The sequence below is a fragment of the Tamandua tetradactyla genome, chromosome 18 (assembly GCF_023851605.1).
Source record: "Tamandua tetradactyla isolate mTamTet1 chromosome 18, mTamTet1.pri, whole genome shotgun sequence".
NCBI lineage: Eukaryota > Metazoa > Chordata > Mammalia > Pilosa > Myrmecophagidae > Tamandua > Tamandua tetradactyla.
The window spans coordinates 23691355-23700773 of NC_135344.1; the positions used below are offsets into that span (position 1 = coordinate 23691355).

Consider the following 9419-nt stretch of genomic DNA (forward strand, 5'->3'; position numbering starts at 1 on the left):
TCCACTGTGCTAGCCACCAAAGAGGCTCAGAACCAGTAACCATGGGTAATAGGCGAGCAGATAAAGAAGCAAAAGTGGTAGCATTAAGGGACCCTATAAACTTGGTCCTAATAACCAAAGGAAACCAGCAACCCCCTGAGACACTATCTGAGGTTACACCCCAAGGAGAGTCAGAAGCCCTAGCTTACATAAAGCAGGTCCACCAGCTCACTCACCTGGGGACAGGGAAACTACAGCAGCTCCTGCAAGACCAGAGGGAATTGTACCCTCTGGCAGCCTCAAAAAAAAAGAAAGAACTGGCAGATCACATAGCCAGAGAATATCAGGCATGTCAGATTATAAACACCTACCCCACCAAAGCTCCTAATAGAAAAAGACTAAGGGGAACTTGACCTGGGCAGTTCTGGGAAGTCGACTTTACTGAAATTAAACCTGCAAAATATGGACTTAAATACTTACTAGTTTTTATAGACACCTTTTCAGGATGGGTTAAAGCCTACCCAACTAAGAGAGAAACGGCCCAGGTCGTAGTCAAGAAGATTATGGAAAAATTTTTCCCCGGTTCGGTCTACCAAAGTTAATAGGGTCAGATAACGGACCCGCATTTGTAGCCCAGGTAAGTCAGGGTGTGGCCAAGATATTGGGGATTGATTGGAAATTGCATTGCGCATACAGACCCCAAAGCTCAGGACAGGTAGAAAGAATGAACAGGACAATTAAAGAGACCCTAACCAAATTAGCTATAGAGACTGGCTTGAAGGATTGGACCATGCTCCTGCCTTATGCCCTGTTCAGGGCCCGGAATACCCCCTCTGCTCTCATGTGTAATCTAACCCCTTATGAAATCTTGTATGGAGCGCCACCTCCAGTCAAAGACATATCCTCCATTCTAGAGATTAATAGTTCCCTCCATACCCCCTTGCTTGACAGGCTGTGAGCCTTGAAAAAAGCCCAGCAGTTCCTGTGGCGGCAGCTCTCCACCTCCTTCCAGCCAGGAGATAACAGAATTCCACATCAATATCAGGTGGGAGACTTCGTCTACGTCCGCCGCCACAGGTACAGACTCTTGAACCTCGCTGGAAAAGACCGTATCAGGTACTCTTGACCACCCCCACCGCAGTCAAGGTCGATGGCATCGCATCCTGGATCCATGCATCTCATCTCAAACCTGCGCCTTCGCCCTCTGAGTCCCAATGGAAACTGGAAAGGACTGACAATCCTCTCAAGCTGCGGGTTCGTAGGGTTACTACTCCTTCTCCTCCTTCCCCTAGGGGAACCCAATTCCAACCTGCATAAGCCTTGGAAATGGACAATAACCAGATGGGATGATGGGAAGACTATAAAAACTTGGGAGGGAGCAGGGGAGCCTTCTTTTCTAGGGACCCCTTGTAATCTTACCACTCTGGGGAATGAGCCCTGTTGCGACCTGACCCCCATCTACCTATGTCCTGCATCCAATCAGGGAAAAAGTTACTGTAACAGCCCAGGACACTATTACGTCTTGCGACTGGGACAGCGACCATAAACTCACCCTGTCTGAGGTTACAGGACAAGGAACTTGTATAGGTAACCCTCCTCCCCACGTTAAAATCTTATGTGCCACCATTAACCAAACCCAAGATAATGATAAATTCCTTCAACCTCCCCCAGGTTTAAAGTGGGCATGTAACACTGGAATTACCCCTTGTGTATCTACAAAGGTTTTTAACAACTCTGTCAACTATTGTGTGTTGGTTTCTATATACCCCCGAATTCTCTATCATTCAGGGACAGAATTAGAAACTATACTATTAAGCCAAACCAGATACAGAAGGGAACCAATCTCAATAACCCTGGCAGTTCTTATGGGGGTAACCGCTGCTGCCGGTATAGGCACAGGGACTGCTGCCATTGTACATAGCAATCAACAAACCAGTCAATTACAGGCCGCAATAGATCAAGACTTAAACGAAATAGAGAGATCTGTCTCAGCCCTTCAGAACTCTCTAACCTCCCTTTCAGAAGTAGTTCTGCAAAATAGGTGAGGACTTGACTTACTTTTCCTTAAAGAGGGGGGACTATGTGCAGCTTTAAAAGAACAGTGCTGTTTCTATGCGGATCACTCTGGTGTTGTTAAAGAGTCCATGACAAAACTCAGAGAGTGCCTTCATGAAAGACAAAAAGAACGAGAGGCGCAACAGGGGTGGTTTGAATCTTGGTTTACTAAGTCCCCCTGGTTGACAACGCTATTATCTGCTCTTGCTGGGCCTTTAATTGTGTTACTTTTAATAATAACTATAGGACCATATATTCTAAATAGAATTATACAGTTTTTACAAAGGCAGATTGGAAATGTCAAATTAATGCTCATCAGACAACAGTACTCAGTATTAAATAACCCAGAAAATCTCTAAGATTAGAGATATGTACAAAAAGGAGTGGGGAATGTAAAGAAGGATTTTATAAAACTTAACAGTAGCTAACTTTTCTTATGTAAAGAAGGATTTTATAAAGAAAAGAGTTATGGGCCCCATCAGGCTAAAACAACCCGGGACTTCCCAGGGGCGGTTATCTGCTGCCTTTGTTATGCAAGGTTTTCTGCTGCCTTGGTTATGCAAGGTTGTAACTGCCGGAGAAAGTTTATCTAAGAATGCAACTGAGAAGGTTGAGTAAGGGAGTTTTGCACGAGACAGCTGCTTCTTGCAAGAAGCAGCTCCCATGACTCATGCGCGAAAAATGTTTGTTATCTGCTTCTTGCAAAATGTTCGTTATCTACTTCCTGCATAAAGCAGAACCTGTAACTAATGTTCAACCCTCAAACCCCACACCCTTATCCTGGCCCTCAAAAGGCTTCCCAAAACCCAGGTTCGGGGCTCTCTGTTCCTGCGTGTTCAGTGAGCCCCACGCATGTGTGGTAAATAAACCCCTTGCGTGTTGCATGAGAGAACGTCTCTTGGAGTCTTCCTTTGCGTGGCAAAACTCTCGAATTCTCGAATTCTTACACCAGTAGCTTAGGTGAGAAGCTTGCAGTGGGGAGGCAGCCAGAGAGGATCTTTCTGTTTTATCCCACCTAGTCCTTCTACACTTGCCTCCTACACCTGGACAAGTGTAGTTTCTAACCCTACAGGCATGAGCCACAGGAAGGAAAATTTTCCCAACTTTAATAAGGGGATGACTCTATGTTTAGAAAAAATTTTTATTTTGTGTGGAACATTGTGAAAGGATTTTATCAGTATAAACAGTTTACATCCACTTATTTGCACCATATTATTCAATTGTGTTTTTCTTTTTCTGGAATCTGTGCTACTTATTAGTCAATCCATGGGTTGTTTGTTCTTGCATTTGGATGTTCCTATTCTTAATGACAGAGTCCACTGAATAGGGACCTAACACTTACTACATTGTTCCAGGGTGTCCTCTGCACCAATTTCTTTTTTTTTTTTTTTTTGCATAGAATTAGTATTGGTAGCTTGACAGCCCTCTAGCTCAGTGGTCAACTGTAACATAAGTTTGACTGACATTAACTAATTCAGTTTCATCCACAGCTGTTTTCAGAACTCTTCAATGGATACTGCCTAATTCTGGTGACTTAATATTCAGATAATTTATCAATTATAATTTTTTAAAAAATAGCTTTATTGAGATATAACTCACATACCATACAATTCACCCATTTAAAGTGTACAATTCATTGTTTTTAGTATATTCACAGATATTTGTGACTATCACCACAGTCAATTTTAGTTTATTATTATTTTTTATTTTTTTGCCTGGGCAGGCACCGTTAATCTGAACCTGGGTCTCCAACATGGCAGGTGAGAATTCTGCCACAGAGCCACTGTTGCACCGCCCAATTTTAGATTATTTTTATCACTTCAAAAGAAACCCTATGTCCTTTAGCTCATTATTGTCCTCTCCCCATGGAAAAAGTGCACAGGGCAGAGTCCTGAAAAGGTACCAAATATGGAGCTTCCATTTTCCTCTCCCCATGGAGTCATGAACACCATACTTTCCCAGAACTTATGTGTGACAATACGCATGGGGTATTGCCAACCAGGGAAACTCACCCAAGCCTTGGTGTTCAAAGTTTTTACTGGGGCTCCTTCACTTAGTCATGACTGATTGATTGAGTGCCCACGTGTTTGATCACAATCTCCAGAGTGTCTGACATAATGTGACCCAAAGCCCCCACCCTAAATCACATGGTTTGATTTTCTGGTTTGCCAGCCCCGCCCCAAACAAAGATACTCCTGCCAGTTACGATAAAGCTTACTTCCCCAAAGTCAAGGACAAAGAGTAGACTTCTCTTTGGGCAAGGCCAAATTCTTCATCACATGGGTAACAACTGTATTGCAGGTGATATTGGCCAGACATCACTGTTCATGTTACCTTTGGATTAAGTCCTGTCCCTAAATGGTAGTTATAGAAGTTTTCATGATTACTGAAATGGTATCAGTTATCATAAAAATAAATGTTTTAAAACTTGGGGGTGGATACAGATTAAACAATTTGTCTAAGTTACACAGCTACTAAGTGATGGAACTTTTTGAGTCTGAAAGGAGGTCTTTTGGCCAGAGGCTCTTTCCATTGGGCTATAGTTGCCTTTTTAGATAAAATAAACCAACAAAAACTCTACTTCTCTCCTCCTCTCTCTTCACTCTCCCTCATAATCTCTCTCTCTTCCTCTCTTTCTCTCTCTCTGTAATATTATAATATAAGTTGTAGTAGAAAGAAAAAACTTTCCTCTTACTCCAGGAAGAAACAGGAGATTTGGGGCCCTTAGCTAAGATTTAATCCAGTTTTCAAGTGTTAAGCTTTGACCAGTTGGAGGTGGGGGATGGAAAGAGTAAATGTGGCTCAGCCTTAGGACTCCTTGTTTCTGTTTGGCCCAAAAGACACAATTTGAAAGCAAGAAATGAAGAAAGGAGGTGATACTACTCTGCAAAATTAAGTGAAATACAATACAGACCCCACTTTGAAAGCATGATGCCTTAGCCATTTGTAAAATTCATTTTTCCTGCCTCTGAATCACAAAAACAGTTGAGTTCTTCTGAGTTATAAGGAATAAGCCACCAAATTATTTTAGGTAATATAAATTCATTGTGAGAATGTGAGCAAGATAAGAACTTTGGAGAAACTACCTTCGCCACAAAATATTCCTTCAATTCTGCAAGATACAGGGAACTTCATAGAGAACTAGAAACATGCTGTATCATTGTTAGAGATTTAACAGTTACTCTACTAATCCACAGCTGTGGTGTCAAAGACTGAGGGAAATCCCAGAAAACTTCCCAGAAGAGATGACATTATTCTTGACCTTAAAGGATGGCTAAGATTTGTGTAATGCATGTGGACTGGTGGACTGAAATTGTGTAGGAACCGCTTAAAAAAGACCAAGAAGTATGGCAAAAGGTGTTGCACTGAATAGCTAACATTTATTCCTCCAAATACAGTATGCCATTTTTCTCTACCTTGCTTTGTGTACTGAGAACTGCTGCACATGGATGGCACAAATAGGCTTCCTTGCCCTGCAATTTTCAATTGTGTTTAACCAATGGAAGGCACCGAAAAAAAGATGAGAGGAGAGAGAGTTTTAAATTCACGTGGCTCTCCCGCTGCCTGGTCCCCTTGGGCTGCCTGCATTCCTGTCCTGAAGGCCACAGCTCTTAGCAGGTAGCTTTCTCTTGGGTTCAGGTAACAGTTTTTCCTCTTCAGGCCTATGGGTGATAACAGTCATTGCATGCACCATCTCGTAATGTTTTTTTTTTTTTTAATTGTGGGAACAGTTATTCAACATAACATTTTTCATTTTAACTATTTTTATGTGTACAATTCAGTGGCATTAATTACATTCACAATGTTGTGCTGCCATCACCACCATCCTTTACCAAAACATTTCCATCAATCCAAACAGAAACTGTACCCATTGAGCATCAACTCCTTCCCTTGCCCCTAATACCCTCTAATCTACTGTCTCCATGAATTTGCATTTCCTGGTTATTTCATAAAAGGGACATCACACAATATTTGTCATTTTGTGTCCGGCTTATGTCTTCAAAGTCATGTCAGAACATCATTACTTTTTTTTTTTTAAGAACATCATTCCTTTTTATAGCTGAAAAATATTCTAGTGTGTGTTTTTGTGTGTGTGTATAAAACCACATTTTGTTTATCTATTCATCCATTGATGAATACTTGTATGGCTTCCCAGTTTTGGCTGTTGTGAATAATGTAGTAATGAGCACTGATGTACAGATAACTGTCCAAGCCGCTGCTTTCAATTCTGGGGGATAAATATCTAGAAGATAAATATCTAGCATATGCTGGGTCATATGCTAATTCAATGTTTAATTTTCTCAGAAACTGCTAATGGTCACACCATTTTACATTTCCACCAACAATACCTAAGGGTTCCTATTTCTCTGCATCCTCACCAACACTTATTTTCTGTTTTGTTTTTGTTTTTTAAATAATAGCCATCCTAGTGGAAGTGAAGTGATGTCTCGTGGTTTAAATTTATATTTCCCTGATGACCTATGATGTTGAGCATCCTTTCACATCTCTATTGGCCATATAGCCATATGGCGCATTAAGTAAACTATTTTTAGGCCAGTGGCTGATTTGAATGAGACTTGTCGCAGCGGAGCCGCAGCCGCCACCAAGCACCGTCACCACAGCTTCCTTTCGCTTCTTTCCCTTCGCAGGCCCTGCCAGGCCAGCCTCCCTGCGCCACCGCATCCCCTCGCACCTCGCCATGCTGCTCTACTCCGTTACTGTAAAATGGGGAAAGGAGAAATTTGAAGGTGTAGAGTTGAATACTGATGAACCGCCAATGGTGTTCAAGGCTCAGCTTTTTGCACTGACTGGAGTCTGGCCAGCCAGACAGAAAGTTATGGTGAAAGGAGGAATGTTGAAGGATGATGATTGGGGAAACATCAAAATAAAAAATGGAATTACTCTGTTAATGATGGATCAGCAGATGCTCTACCTGAGGAACCATCAGCTAAAACTGTCTTTGTTGAAGACATGACAGAAGAACAATTAGCATCTGCTATGGAATTACCATGTGGATTGACAAATCTTGGTAACACTTGCTACATGAATGCTACAGTTCAGTGTATCAGATCTGTGCCTGAACTCAAAGATGCCCTTAAAAGGTATGCAGGTGCCTTGAGAGCTTCAGGGGAAATGGCTTCAGCACAGTATATTACTGCAGCCCTTAGAGATTTGTTTGACTCCATGGATAAAACTTCTAGTATTCCACCTGTTATTCTACTGCAGTTTTTGCACATGGCTTTCCCTCAGTTTGCAGAGAAGGGTGAACATGGACAATATCTTCAACAGGATGCACATGAATGTTGGATACAAATGATGCGAGTATTACAACAGAAATTGGAAGCCTTAGAGGATGATTCTGTTAAAGAAACAGATTCTTCATCTGCATCAGCAGTGACACCTTCTAAAAAGAAAAGTTTAATTGATCAGTTCTTTGGTTTTGAGTTTGAAACCACCATGAAATGTACAGAATCTGAAGAAGAAGAAGAAGTAACAAAAGGAAAAGAAAATCAGCTTCAGCTTAGCTGCTTTATCAATCAAGAAGTCAAGTATCTTTTTACAGGGCTTAAATTGTGACTTCAGGAAGAAATCACTAAATAGTCTCCAACATTGCAAAGAAATGCTTTGTATATAAAATCGTCCAAAATAAGCCGGTTACCTGCTTGCTTGACTATTCAGATGGTTCGATTTTTTTATAAAGAGAAGGAATCTGTGAATGCCAAAGTTCTTAAGGATGTTAAATTTCCTCTTATGGATGTATATGAACTGTGTACACCAGAACTTCAAGAGAAAATGGTCTCTTTTCGATCAAAATTCAAAGATCTAGAAGATAAAAAAGTGAATCAGCCAAAGACAAGTGACAAAAATAGTAGTCCCCAGAAGGAAGTTAAGTATGAACCCTTTTCTTTTGCTGATGATATTGGCTCCAATAACTGTGGATACTACGACTTACAAGCATTGCTAACACATCAAGGAAAGTCTAGCTCTTCAGGTCATTATGTATCATGGGTGAAAAGGAAACAAGATGAATGGATCAAGTCTGATGATGATAAGGTCAGCATCGTTGTACCAGAAGGTATTTTGCGGCTTTCTGGTGGTGGAGACTGGCATATAGCTTATGTTCTACTCTATGGGCCTCGCAGAGTTCAAATATTGGAAGAAGAAAGTGAACATTAATCTGCATTTTAGCTATTTATGCTTAGGTGTGAAAATAAATGTTACTTGTTGATAATTTCTATAATCCAGAGCTTTAGAAGAAGATATTTAGGTGGTTTTTGTTTCCTCTCATGTGAAACAAAAGAGGGCAGAAGCCGACTTGAAAGCCACTCTGTGTATCAACCTAAAAAATTACAGAAAAGATAAAATTATCTTTGGACTGTGCTGCCCTGTATCAGGTGTCAGGAAGACATTTTTTAAAGGCTTATTTCTTGCATATTAAAAAAAAATTCTGGGTTGAAATGCCTTTCAACCATTACCTTCTATGACTTTTTTCCCCTGCTTTTCTCAGCCCAAGATTCAGCACTCAGGTGTTTAATGCACACCTGTTACCCTACTATTTGTTCTTGCATGGTTCAAACCACCATCCGTAGCTGCCATCCTTTGCCTTACCTAACAAAAATTTTGCCAGGAAAGTGGAAAAGACAAGTGTTGCTCTCATTGTGTAAACTCCGTGCCGCTGTTCTACATCCCATGGAAACATGGGTACAATCAAGTATTTGTCCAGCCTGACCGGCTGACTCAGTCTGTTCTGTTGCTGGATTTTTATGATGAAAATAAATTGTGATCAATAATAAATAATAATAATAATAATAATAAAGTAAACTATTTTTAAACATCAATTGAGTTTTAAACAGCTTCTGTTTAATCAAGTGCTTCAGGCTTATTTGTTTCAAAAGACATTTGTGAGCAAGACTTCACTAGAAAATGGATTAAAGACTAAGACAAAGAAAGCTTGAACACTCTGATCTTTTCATTCCTGATTGCACATCATCACTGCAATTATCTAGTACAGAATGAAATAACATGGACTCTAACTTTCAACTACAGACTTTTGGTTTCACCTTGTTATGTTACCTCCCTTTGTGGTTAGCTACATGGGAGGGGGTTTCCGGAGATGCAGGCTATGACAGCTTGTTTCCCAAAATATTTTGCTTTGTTTTGGCTGAGAAAATGTTTTGCTTATTCTGTAATACCTAGATCTCAGAGAGCTAATATGATTTATAAACATAATCACTTGATCATTACTTGTCACAGGGGTGAGAGGAGGTCAAGAACCATTCTTTCATAAGAAAGGAAAACTTTCAGAAGTATTGTATTTTTTCTTCACTAGCCACAAGCTGGCTCTCCAAGCTCAGAATGTGATATGACAGAATATCTCAGAATAC

The 9419-nt window shown here is 40.6% G+C and overlaps 1 pseudogene; it reads left to right on the forward strand.

The window, feature by feature from the left end:
• Window positions 1–6582: 6582 nt before the first annotated feature.
• Window positions 6583–8416, forward strand: LOC143662020 (ubiquitin carboxyl-terminal hydrolase 14 pseudogene; annotated as a pseudogene).
• Window positions 8417–9419: the final 1003 nt, after the last annotated feature.